At 39.7% G+C, this 12,320-nt stretch overlaps 1 protein-coding gene across 3 annotated transcripts in view; it reads left to right on the forward strand.

Annotated features, from left to right (window-relative positions):
• Positions 1 to 3: 3 nt before the first annotated feature.
• ATP13A3 (ATPase 13A3) overlaps positions 4 to 12,320 on the forward strand; it is a 164,198-nt gene continuing 151,881 nt past the window's right edge. Inside the window, exon 1 of one of the 3 annotated variants that reach the window (XM_033958171.1) lies at positions 4 to 319. The gene's annotated coding sequence lies outside the window, so the exon portion shown is untranslated. Of the gene's footprint in view, positions 320 to 402; positions 528 to 12,320 lie in introns of those variants that run through there. The other 2 variants (XM_033958170.1, XM_033958169.1) reach the window with 2 other exon arrangements.

Below are 12,320 nucleotides of genomic sequence, written 5' to 3' on the forward strand. Positions count from 1 at the left end.
GAGAGCGCGCGCGAGAAAGCGCATCTGTCCGACGTCATCCCGACCCCAGCGCAGCTCGCGCCCCGAGACGAGGGACTCGTTGGGCGAGTGACGTCACATCCTGCCCCTTGCTCTGCGCGTGTGAGTGAGCGCCTGAAGCCCGGCTGTCGCGTGCGCACTGTCCCTCGGTGGCCGGCGGCGGGACCCAGCGCTCTTCTCCTCCTCCGTCCTCGAGCTCGCCGCCGGCGTCAAGCGGATCGAGCGAGCGAGCGGGTCCCGGGCATGGCGCGCAGGTGATGTCGAGGCGGCTGCGGCCGCCGCCTAGACACGTGCGTGGCGGGTGAGTGCGCGCTGCGGAAAGGAAGGGGCTTCCCCGTTACCTTCGGCTTTTGCCCTCGGGGGGGGGGGGGGCGGCGCTGAATTCGCTTTGTTCGCGCATTCGAAGGTTGCACCCCCCCTCCCCGACATCCTTTCTGAAGGGCGATTGGAGGATGCTGGTGCCCCGCAGTGACACGTCGTCGAGCCTCTCTCCCTGCTCTGCCCTTCAGGTGCGGGCTCGATGCTTCCTGAAGAGTGGGATAGGGTGCCTATAAGGGGTTGCCCCCCTCCCCCCATGGACAGTAGTGCCGGATATTCTGACAAAAATAGGTTTGGGTAGTCACCTCCGTCTGGGGTTTCCACTGACTTTGCTCTCTGGACTGCAAGGAATATTTTAGGATGGCTTTTGCTTTAATAACCCTTTCAGGACCAAGGGACATATTTGTCCCATAACTTTAAAATCCTATAAATTTTGATTGGGATAGTCTACAGTTCTAAATTTGATATGTATGGATTCCATATGATACTGCCTTTATGTAAACAAACTGGTTCCGACATTCATTCATTAGCGTCGTTGCTAGATTGACGAGAAGATTCACTTGCCACACTGTCCATAAGCCAGAAGTTTGATTTAAAAAAAAAAAAATAATGATATTTCACAAAAAAAATCAATTTTTTGGCATCTGCAAGCCCTTTTTACCATAAAAATGTCGTCAAAACCACAAAAATTGGCCTACGATCCTTATGGTCCTGAAAGGGCTAAGAGCTTGATTAAGGGTCTAATAATAATAATAATAAATAATAACAGTTTATATACCGCAGGACTGTAAAGTTCTATGCGGTTTACAATTTTTAGAAATGTTACAGATTACTTTATAACATTTTATTGAAGAAATGCAGTAAATACACAATACTATAACACAGTAAAATAGTCATTACATTTAAATTGACCATATTAACTTCTAATAAATGTTTATCATTCCTTCAAAATAAATTTTTTAAACAGGACTTATTCATAGATTTTGTTTAGAATTAAATGTTACAGATTAAATGGAATAAACAAAGTACAGACTTAATTATTGGTAGTTCTAGCGATCATTTGTTGAGGATTGAGATTGTATAGGTTGGTTTCCTAAGTATTTCAGGAACAGATGTGTTTTTTAGGCGTTTCCTGAATTCCCCATAGGTAGTGGGCACAAGCAATTGTCCCAGGTCTTTACCCCATAAAGCTGCTTGATATGCCAGAAGATGTTGGTAATGACTTTTAAATTTACAACCTCTGACCGGTGGAGAGACAAAGTTCATTTGTGTCTGTTGGTTGTGAAGGAGAAAAGGTCTACTATAGTGTGCAAGTACATCTGTTTCTTGTAGTTGCTTTTTCCTTTGCGTCAAACTTGCTTTGTAGTGCATTTTCCTCACAATTGCTCAAAACATACAAGAAAAGGTATCTAACCGAAAACATCCAGTGCTCCCCCGTGACCCTGGGTAAGTCACTGAAGGGCAAATTCTATAAGGCGCGCCCAAACGTTAGGCTCCTAATTAGGCACTGTTCAGCGCGATTCAAGTAAAATTGGGTGCTGTTTAATGAATCGCGCCCAAGAAGGGGGCCAGCTCTAGGCACAACTAAAAGCTAGGCGCCTAGCTGAGCGCTTAAGCACGTTTAAAAGCAGTGATTCTGTAAGAAGGCGCCTAACATGTAGCCACGCCCATACCTAACATGCATACCGCCTATTTTTTTTTTTTTGAAGGCCACCTAAATTTTTAGAGGCGCCTTGTTTCAGAATCGCACCTTCTTGATAGGCGCCTATGTTTCAATTAGTGCTGATTAAAAAGCTTAATTGAGCTTGTTATTCAATTTGGATAGGTGCCTATCTAGATGGGTGCCTCCAAAATAGGTGCCTAACTTTAGGCGCTGGTTACAGAATTTGGGCCTTAATCCTCCACTTCCCCAGGTACATTATTAGATAGATTGTGAGCCCACTGGGACAGATAGGGGTATATAAGTCCCTTTCCCCCTTTTTTTCAGATGCTATGTTTTTGAGATAATAGTTTGTGTTTTAATTGTTGTTTCTATATACAGTAGTTTATAATGTGAAACAGTAGTGTAGCTAGGTGTCGAAAAGTTGGGCACACAATGTTCTCTTAGGCCTCTGCTCCCCCACTTAGTCAAAATATTAATACTTTTGCTGGTGGGACTAAATGCTAGCTGAAGACTTTCTCCTCCAGCAGTCAGAGCATCTCTGAAGTTTGGCAGTCAGTGGCAGTGTTGTTGGGTTGCCACTAGAGCTCATTTCTTGCATATGTGGTGGGCCAATGTTGACCCAATAATACTGTTGTTGAATGCAGAATTTGTGCAGAGTTTATTGTTTGTTTTTAATTTGATATATCACTTAATTGATAAAACAAATCAAAGCGGTTTACAATATATAAAAAAACTGATAAAATGGAAAAAAAATGTCATAAAATAATAGAAAACCTACAATCATTCCAAAGAGGATAGAAAACTGATTAGACATACTCACTGTGACTCTTCTGTTCTCCATTACTGTACTCTATGATCCTCAGAGAAGGAAATCTTAGATGGTGGGTCTTGGGGATCCCTGCCAGCCATATCTAGAGCATGCCAGTTTTTAGGTGGGCCCCTGTAGCTATTTCACTAATAAAACCCCCAGATTCTATTGTGAATGCCTCAATATACATATGAACATATACATCTAAGTAGGACGATCGATGTACTGGTAACATAAGTAGGATCATTGATTGATTATGCTATTTTATGCTGGTATTAATAACTCTGTATTGTAACACTGCTACAGAAGCCCCTATAAATCTGTATAGAGCCCATGTATTGTAACACCTCACAGAAGCTCTTTGCAACTCTGTATTATAACACCTTCACAGACGCTTAAGTATTGTAACACCTTTTACAGAAGCTCATACAAACTGCTCTGAATTGACATCCCAGTCAGTAGTAGTAGTATAGAAACTAACAATAAACAATATTTCATCATTTTAATTTCAAAATTCTTAACGTACCTGGATTGTTTTGAAGCCACCTTAGAATTCTGACCATAAGGTCATTGATACAATGCCTGAGTTGTGAAAAAGGTTCACCCAAAGATGTCACTTTTTCCTGCTTTGTTGTGTTTGAGGTGTGGTAATTGTTCGAGTTGATTCTTGTCTTTAGCATCTGCCTCTTTCCACCAATATAGCATCCTTTTTTTCTGCATTGAATAATGTAGTATATACATTTGAGAAAAAGAATATGAAGAATAGCTTTATGCTGAATGTTTTTCCCAAGTGATAACTGTAGGGTTATGTGGTTATATGCTGGCACAATTTGCAGTTACCACATTAACATAAAAACATAAGAATAGCCTTACTGGGTCAGACCAATGGCCCATCAAGCCCAGTAGCCCATTCTCATGGTGGCCAATCCAGGTCCCTAGTACCTGGCTAAATCCCAAAGAGTAACAACATTCCATGCTACAGATCCAGGGCAAGCAGTGGCTTCCCCCATGTCTTTCTCAATAACAGACTATGGACTTTGCCATTCAGAAGAGAGATGCAATGTTAAGGTAATTGTCAGCATCCTGAGTGGCTATGGTGAACTATGAACTCAACAAACAAAAACAAGTATCTGTAAGCTTAATGAACTCTAAGCATCACAACGTGATGGCCCCTGCTTCAATCCGCCTACTGGCTAGCCTTAAAATGTGACATGCCCTAGGAGTGGAATTTAAAGTTCCCGTGGCATAAAAGGGCATTCATAGCCCATATCCTTCTAATGCATGCTTTAGTAACACATGCTGCTGCTCTATGGAAGTGCTGTAGGCTACCTGCTAATTGTAGGCAACATTCCCAGTTTTTAAGTGTACTTTTAACTGTGTAGAATCAGTAAATTAGCCAGAATGCATTTCAGAAATGACTGCTTTTTACATCATTACTGTCTCTTTGTCTCATTTGGCATTTTCTTTTAATTTGCTTTATCAGAAATCTTACTGCTTCAGTACTGTTTGCAGGAACTACTTGTTCCCATTTATTGTTATAGGATATTTTATCCCTTTGTCTCACACTTTGGGCTAGATTCACTAAACTCACTGATTGTGTCCCGACCAGTTTGCGAGCCGATTCACTAACCTTCTGGCCGATCAATCTCCCACCCAATCTGATCCGCCCATGCAAATGAGGGGAAATGGCATGCATAAGTAGGAAGGCAGCGATTCACTAAGCAGAAGAAGAAACATTGATTGGGTTTGCTGATCCGAAATGAAGCGACTGCTGAGGACCAGTTGCTACTGTTTTTGCCAACTCTCCTGCTCTCTGCCGCCCTGAAATCCCAGAATCAAAATAAAACTGTACATATGCATCTCTCTTTTTATATATTGTGCAAAAAGCGAGCCCATGGTTTTAACCTGTGTGTTTAAAGTGGAGCTGCACAATGTGTGTTCTGTTCTTGTTCTGTTCTATAGTCTGGATGTAAACTAAAGCATGTTTTGTTACATTCTGGCTGCACAAATTGAAATGATTCCTGAAATGTCTACTTGTGGGGCCAGCGAGTATACTGCAGCTACCCCTCCCCCTTTGTTTTGACCTCGCTTGTGCGGAGAGCAAGCGCATGCGTGGATCGCATCTACAGCCAACCCAGGATGGTCTGCACATGCATCGCAGTCGCTCTGCAGCGATCCGTGGGATCACGGTGGGCCGTGTGTCCGATCAGATAATTTGCATGAGGACTCTAGTGAATCGGTCACCTGGCAGAACTCGGCTACGAATCGCTCAACAACGATCCAGACTGGTGAGTTTAGTGAATTGAGGCCATGGGGCTCCTTTTACGAAGGCGCTTTAGGGCCTTAATGTAATGTAATGTAATTTATTTCTTATATACCGCTACATCCGTTAGGTTCTAAGCGGTTTGAAGAAAATATACATTAAGATTATAAATGAGAAGTAAGAAGGTACTTAAAAAATTCCCTTACTGTCCCGAAGGCTCACAATCTAACTAAAGTACCTGGAAATTAATAAAGAAGAGAAAATAAAGATGGTTGAAAAAAGAAAAATTCTATGTGAATTTATAGGATGGAAATTAAACTGACAGTGAAGAACTGTATGAAAAATACATATGGAATTCAGTATTACAATCTATTTATGGTATTTGTTTAATTGGAAGGTGTTAAGGTGGGTAATTTGGGGGAAGGTTATCTGAAGGTAGGTGAATCTTCTGGAGGTAAAAGAGGAGGGGCTAAGATATTTGGATGAATTTTTTGAAAAGCAGGGTTTTGATTTCTTTTCTGAATGTTTTGAAGTTGTCTGATATTGTCAAGATTGGAGATGGAATGGTTGATTTTTGCTGCTTGTGTTGCTAGAAGGTTGTCAAACATTTTCTTGCGTTGTGTGAGCAGGTGGTAGTTTTTCAGCTAGCGCGCGTTAATCCGATGCATGTGCTAAAAACACTAGCACACCTTTGTAAAAGGAGCCCATAGTGGTAGAAGCAGAAATGCGATGTTTACCATGTATCCATGACACTATTACTAACAATATATGACAGGTTTTCCAAATTGTGACAGTGCCACACCCCACTAGTCTTGCTCTTTTCTTTTTTTAATACTAGTTTTTCTGTTCCATGGTACTTAAATCTCACTTTGATTGAGACTGGGATAGGATTTTCTCCTTATATTTCACCCAGAGATAATCCAGGGTAAGGGCCTTGTACGAGGTGTCTCTTGTGGAAACCTGCCATCATGGGCCAAAAGTCTGTTAACTCCCTCCCCTATCCCAGACAGATTTGACTCCTGCCCTGTGAGTATCCCTATCCAACCTTGGGAAGCATAAGACCTGATTTGGACTGGAATGTTTCACATTGCTATGTACAAGCCAAAAATGACTCGGATATTGTAAAAAGTCAGCAATATTAACAAATCACTTTCACTAAGAAAGATGCACTATGTCAAATGATATTACTATTAATAACACAGTTCAGGCTAAATAGCAATCTAAAAATGGAGGAAAAAGCCTCAGACAAGGGCCTTCCCACCACAACAATGATGGAATAACAGTGGTTAAACGTTCACCTCATTGGCAAAAAAGGTATGTCTCGCTGATTTTTATTGGAGTTTTGTGAAGATATATACTGGTTCAATTTTAACTTTAAGGTTTTGTTTTGGTTCCAGTTTGATCGGATACGTTACACCCTGAGGCAGCAGATTTGTGAAACGCTGGCCACCGTTGGTGTACCGATCAACAGAAGATAAGTTGATAAACATTTTCATCTACAGAAGATAAGTTGATAAACATTTTCATCTATCTTTCAATATCTTCTACAAGTAAAAAAATAACAAAGTACAGTGCTTGTTTTATATCAAGGAGGTTTTTTTTTAAAAATACCAATAAGGTGAATACTTAACCACCGTTATTCCACCATTGTGGTGGTTGGAGGGCCTTTGTCTCAGGCTTTTTCCTCCATTTTTAGATTGTTACTTAGCCTGAACTGTGTTATTAATATATCATTTGACATAGTGCATCTTTCTTAGTGAAAGTGTTTTCAAGTTTCAAGTTTATTAGGATTTTATATACCGCCTATCAAGGTTATCTAAGCGGTTTTTACAATCAGGTACTCAAGCATTTTTCCCTCTCTGTCCCGGTGGGCTCACAATCTATCTAACATACCTGGAGCTATGGAGGATTAAGTGACTTGCCCAGGGTCACAAGGAGCAGCGCGGGGTTTGAACCCACAACCCCAGGGTGCTGAGGCTGTAGATCCAACCACTGCGCCACTTACTGTTGCCTTCTATTTGGTGTTAGAAGCTGCATATCTATTTTGGACAACATATAATTGAAGATTAAGCACTGTAAATGCATTGCAAAAATGTACTGTAAAAGCCACTAACTTGAAGATATAGATATCAAATTTATATACATATACAGTATGTGTGTATTTATATATGTACATATAATACAGTGGGCTTCTGTTACCACTTGTAACTTACTGTAAACATTCTGCATTGAAAAATATAAAATAGTATTTATATTTGATACATGTAAATACATTTTTGGTTTGGTGCATATTGCAAACAATGGTCTTTCTTAAGCCTAAACTCGGAAACAAAAGCCTGTATTCTAATAGAAAGCTCAAGAAGGGAAATGATAAAATGGGTATTGAGTAGAGTGCTTTGTTAAATTTTGCTATTGTACTTGTAAAATTTCCATGTATTCATGAAACTATTATGTCATACTTGTCATAGGTGCCAGTGTTTCAAAATGATTGGGGGAGCTGTACACAATAAAATTACCCCTCCCGTAACACAAATGAAGGAGCTTGCTTCAATTTTGAGGGTGCTCAACACCCACAGAGCTGGCTTCTATGCTTATTGTTAATGGTTGGTTAGTCAACCAAGTTTTTGAGCTTGCTTTGTAGTTGCATACAATCTGTTATCAGCATTTTGGATAATATAGACACATTGTACAATAAAAAGGTTACTTGTCTGCCATAGAGACATTACGTAAGAAAACTATCAAAAAACATTTTCAAAAATTGTTATAATGCTCTGATAACTGAAGATATCTGCTCTTTTAAAAATCTTTTATGTCATCTAAATTACTTCTAACTGTACTAATTTGGTTCTTATATTTTGTAAATTTCTATATAGATTCTATGTGGATTAGAATTTGAGATCTTTAATATGAGGAGATGCACACTTAATACACTTAATTCTGTATTTAGTGCATTAACAGCTTAAAACAAAAAGGTTTTTAAGGCATTCCTAAACAGATCAAGGTTTATTAGTTTTAATATACCGACCATCGATGTGCATCTAGCCGGTTTACAATGCTAAAAAATTTAAAGGTTAAAAAAAAAAATATATATAATGATTATAAGAGGGGGAAGAGTGAACATTAAGGACAATTTACAAATACAAACTTGGACTTGAGGGTAAAGAGGGGAAGGGGGAGTCAATAAATACATCATTAAAAACAAAATAAAAGAACAGGAAAGGGGGGGATATGACATCAGGAATGGGGGTTGCTTCTTTAAAGCGGTTGATAAGTTTTACTAGCTGTTGGAGAGGAAATATTTAAGGGCTGTGATATGCATCTTGAAATAAGAACGTTTTTAGTTTAGTTTTAAATTTGTCAAAATTTTCGAGACGGAGTTGAGGTGGCATAGCGTTCCATAAAGTTGGAGCAACTATGGAGAAGTTAGTTTTCCTGGTGTAGTAGAATTCTTTGATGGAAGGGATGGTCAATAGATTCTGATCTGTTTATCTTAAGTGTCCGAGAAGGGCAAAGAGGAATGATAACTTTATCGAGAAAAGATGGAAGACGAGAAAGTTTGATTTTAAAGACCAGCATTAAGATTTTATAAGTGATACGGTATGTAATGGGTAGCCAGTGGGCTTCTTTCAGAAGAGGAGTAACATGATCATATTTACCTACCTTATGAATAAGTTTAATTGCTGTATTTTGGATGAGCTGCAGATGACAATTCTTTATGAGGAATTCCATTATATAGAGAATTGCAATAGTCTAAATGAGAAATGACTAATGAGTGAACAAGGGTTGTGGCTAGTCATAAGAACATAAGAATAGCCTTACTGGGTCAGACCAGTGGTCCATCATGCCCAGTAGCATGCTCACTGAGATTTCTTTCAGTTCCTCTGCATCTTCACCCTTGAAAACCAGGGTCCAGAGAGGCTACCTCCTCAAAATCTATCTACTTCTCCATCTTCTCCCATTTTCTTCCCTTCTGCCATCCATCCATGTGCACCATCTCTTATTCTCATTTCCCCTCCCTTGCTCTCCATCCATGTGCACCATCTCTTCCTGCTCTCTCCTCTTCCCCTGCCCTTCATCCATATGCACCATCTTCTGTTCTTTTCTTTTCCCTCCATCCATGTGTACCATCTCATTCAACTCTCATCCCCTCCTAATGCCCTGCCCTCCATCTATGTGTACATCTCCAGCTCTTTCTTCATTCCCTGTTTTCCATCTATGTGCAAAATCTAGTCTTTCTTTCTCTCCATCCATGTGTACCATCTCCTCCCTCTCTTTTCTCTTCCATTGCATCTAGCATCACATCTCTATATCTCTAGTTCTCTTCCTTTCCAGCATTACCCCATGTCCTTGTCCCTATCCTACCTTTTCCTTCAGCATTTCTTTGCTGTGTCTTTCCTTCCCCATGTCCAGCTTCTCCGTGTTTTTGTGGGTTTTTTTTCCTCCTGCACATCTCATCTCTGATCTCCGGCAGGTTGGCATCACTCGCCGTGGGCCTTGTTCCTCGAGTCTGACTCTCTTCTGTTTGGCCTGTTCTAGTCGCTTTCCTGGTCCTCCTTCCCCCTTCACAAGTCCGGTATTTTTCCCTTCTTCCCCCAATCATGATCTCGATCGTTCACTTTTCCTCCCTGATTTCGACGACTGCTCCTTTTCTGTCTGGTATTGTCTGATCTTTCTTGGTCTCCTCCATCTTCAGTGGGCCTGCCTGCTATTCAAAGCACCCAGCAGACTTACAAACGGTCTGACAACAATTCATCCTGGTCTTTGCTAGCCAGCTCGGGGACCTCTTTTGCAACTTTCTGTTACCATGTGGGGGAGATGCATAGGGGCAAGGCACCCAAGGTGACCAGAAGAAGACTGGATGAATCATTGCTGGGAAAATCCCAACTTTGTAAGACCATTGGGTGCTGGGGTCTGGGAGAGCAGGCCAGGAAAGACCAGACAGTACTGGACAGAAGAGGGTCAGATTCGCTGGAATTGGGGAGGAAGTGCTGCTGCTTTTTTTTTTGTTTTGTTTGAGCATTTTTCATTATTTTCCTTTGCAGTCACTTAGCATTGTTATGGAATGCTAATATTTTGTAAAATAAGTTTTTAAGAAAGATAGAACCTAAATCCAGTTATAGCACCATAAACTAGTTTGAAATGACACATAACTCTTTTTTGTTGAGGAATGAATAAGGTTTTTCTCATGTTGCATAGCAGGAGATCCATGGGGTTAAAATAATGCGTGTTCACTTCTTATTCACCAATTTTAAGCTTAAAATTCAGAGATGCTAAAATATTAAATTGATATCTAATTTTATTCTTCAAATTAGTGAAATTTAGGGCTTAATAGATGTGATGGCCAGCTTAGTCTGCCTTTGATTTTCTTATCATTCTAACATAGTTTAAAGAAGTGCCCTGTTTTAAGATTATAAATAGGAGGAAGGGTTTGGTCAGAAGCATAATATTCTATAGTTTTTGCCATGTTGATAACATCAGGACTTCTGCATGTACAAAGGTTGGTATCCTAAGACCCCAGTGAGCTGTTTTGTGTGTGTTGAATAGAATGAGCCATACGCCCATATGCCACTAGTCTAGTGGCTGGAGGGCACATCCTCTATGAAGGTCCAATTGGAGTTTACAATTGTTCCAAAGTAAACAGTGCCAAATTACTTTGATATCTTAATCTTTTGATAAAGAAAGTCTGCAGAGCCCTCCAGAGACCTCCTTTTTTGTTCCAGAGATTTTTAGACAAAATAGTTCATTAGCAGGACTTCCCCCTGCTGATAGGGCTTCTGTTATTAAGAACCACTTCACTTAACCATTGATAACAAAAAGAATTGGAGTGTCCTCTTGATAGGCTTCTGCTGGTGAGTCTTTTTGGTCCTGTTCCTTTATCATTATAAAACTTTAGCTTTTTAAAAATAAAAAGAAACAATGCTTCAATTGTGATGAATTGAATTTAGAATGGAAAATGTGGCAGCAATAATGACAATGTCTACAGAAATTAGGGAAGAGTCTTGTTTTTAGGCTGGAAAATGTGATAGCAGAAAATAACTGTTCAAGTTCTATAAAATTTCCTACTTCATCATTTGTGCATGTCATGTTGAAGTTAAGAGAGAGATTTTCTGCACAGTTTAATACCCTGGGACTGCAGTGTGTGAGACTTTTTGAAGGAGGCATTTATCTGTTGGAGGTTTTTGCCTGATACATCTTAGATAATTTCTATGGAAAGATGGAAGAATGGTTTTGCCTTCAATTCCTTGTAATTAGTGAACTGTTTTGGTTGGGGACTTATATCTGAAAACACTAATAATTAAATAATTATCTTGGATTGTTACTTAGACTATATTTATTTTGAACACAGTATAAAAATGCATTCAGATATATAAATATCCAGTATTTATTTTGCCATTCTTTTTAACACTCTTTGGGGGTCAAGTCCTTAAATATGGACATTGTGATGAGACATTCGCATTTCTCTCTCCGGATGGTCTTGTACAGGGGTACATTTATTTTTCTTCAATGGGGACATTGGTCGGAGAGATGAATAAAATGAAAAAGACTACATTCTTTTCTTGCAGTACTATTTACAAATTCTCCCCTCCTCTATCAAGCTGAGCTGCCAAAAATGCTGAGCCGCCCATTCTATTCTTATGGCATTTAGCTTGCGCTGCTCAACAGTGCAGCTTGATGAAAGAGGGGATCTGTGTGTTGTGGAATAACGTAGAAATACATTTATAAGTTTTCCAGAAAACACAGATTTTTTTTCCCCCCCCATGACTGCAATCCAGACATTTAATCCTTGGAATATGTGTTTGGGAGGCTTATCCATTGCATTGCAATGCCAAAATTGCTTTGTCTTTCCCTTTGCATGCACTTTTTGCACAGGTAAAAATGTTTGTTCATGTAGTGCTGTTATTTTAAACATGCTGAAATGATACCATAGAAGCTCTAGATATGCTTCAGAATGAAGCACTGCGTGGTCCTCTTAGCTTTTGTCTGCCTTTCCATACAATAATTGCTGACAGTTTGAGCTGTAGAATTTCTAGTGACATTCAGTTTGTTGTGAAAGTAAGCAAAACATAGGATAGCAAATGCTAGATCTCTGAACAGATGAAATAATGCAATAGTAGTGTAAGCCATTCTATTTGCAGTGGTATTCAGTAATTATGTAATACATAAGTCGTACACATTTTTAGCTGAATGCTCCAGTATTCTCAGCCTGGAAGGGGTCCAGATTCCTGTTGTGCATTGTTGAATGAATAGCC

Source organism: Geotrypetes seraphini, chromosome 9, assembly GCF_902459505.1.
Source record: "Geotrypetes seraphini chromosome 9, aGeoSer1.1, whole genome shotgun sequence".
NCBI lineage: Eukaryota > Metazoa > Chordata > Amphibia > Gymnophiona > Dermophiidae > Geotrypetes > Geotrypetes seraphini.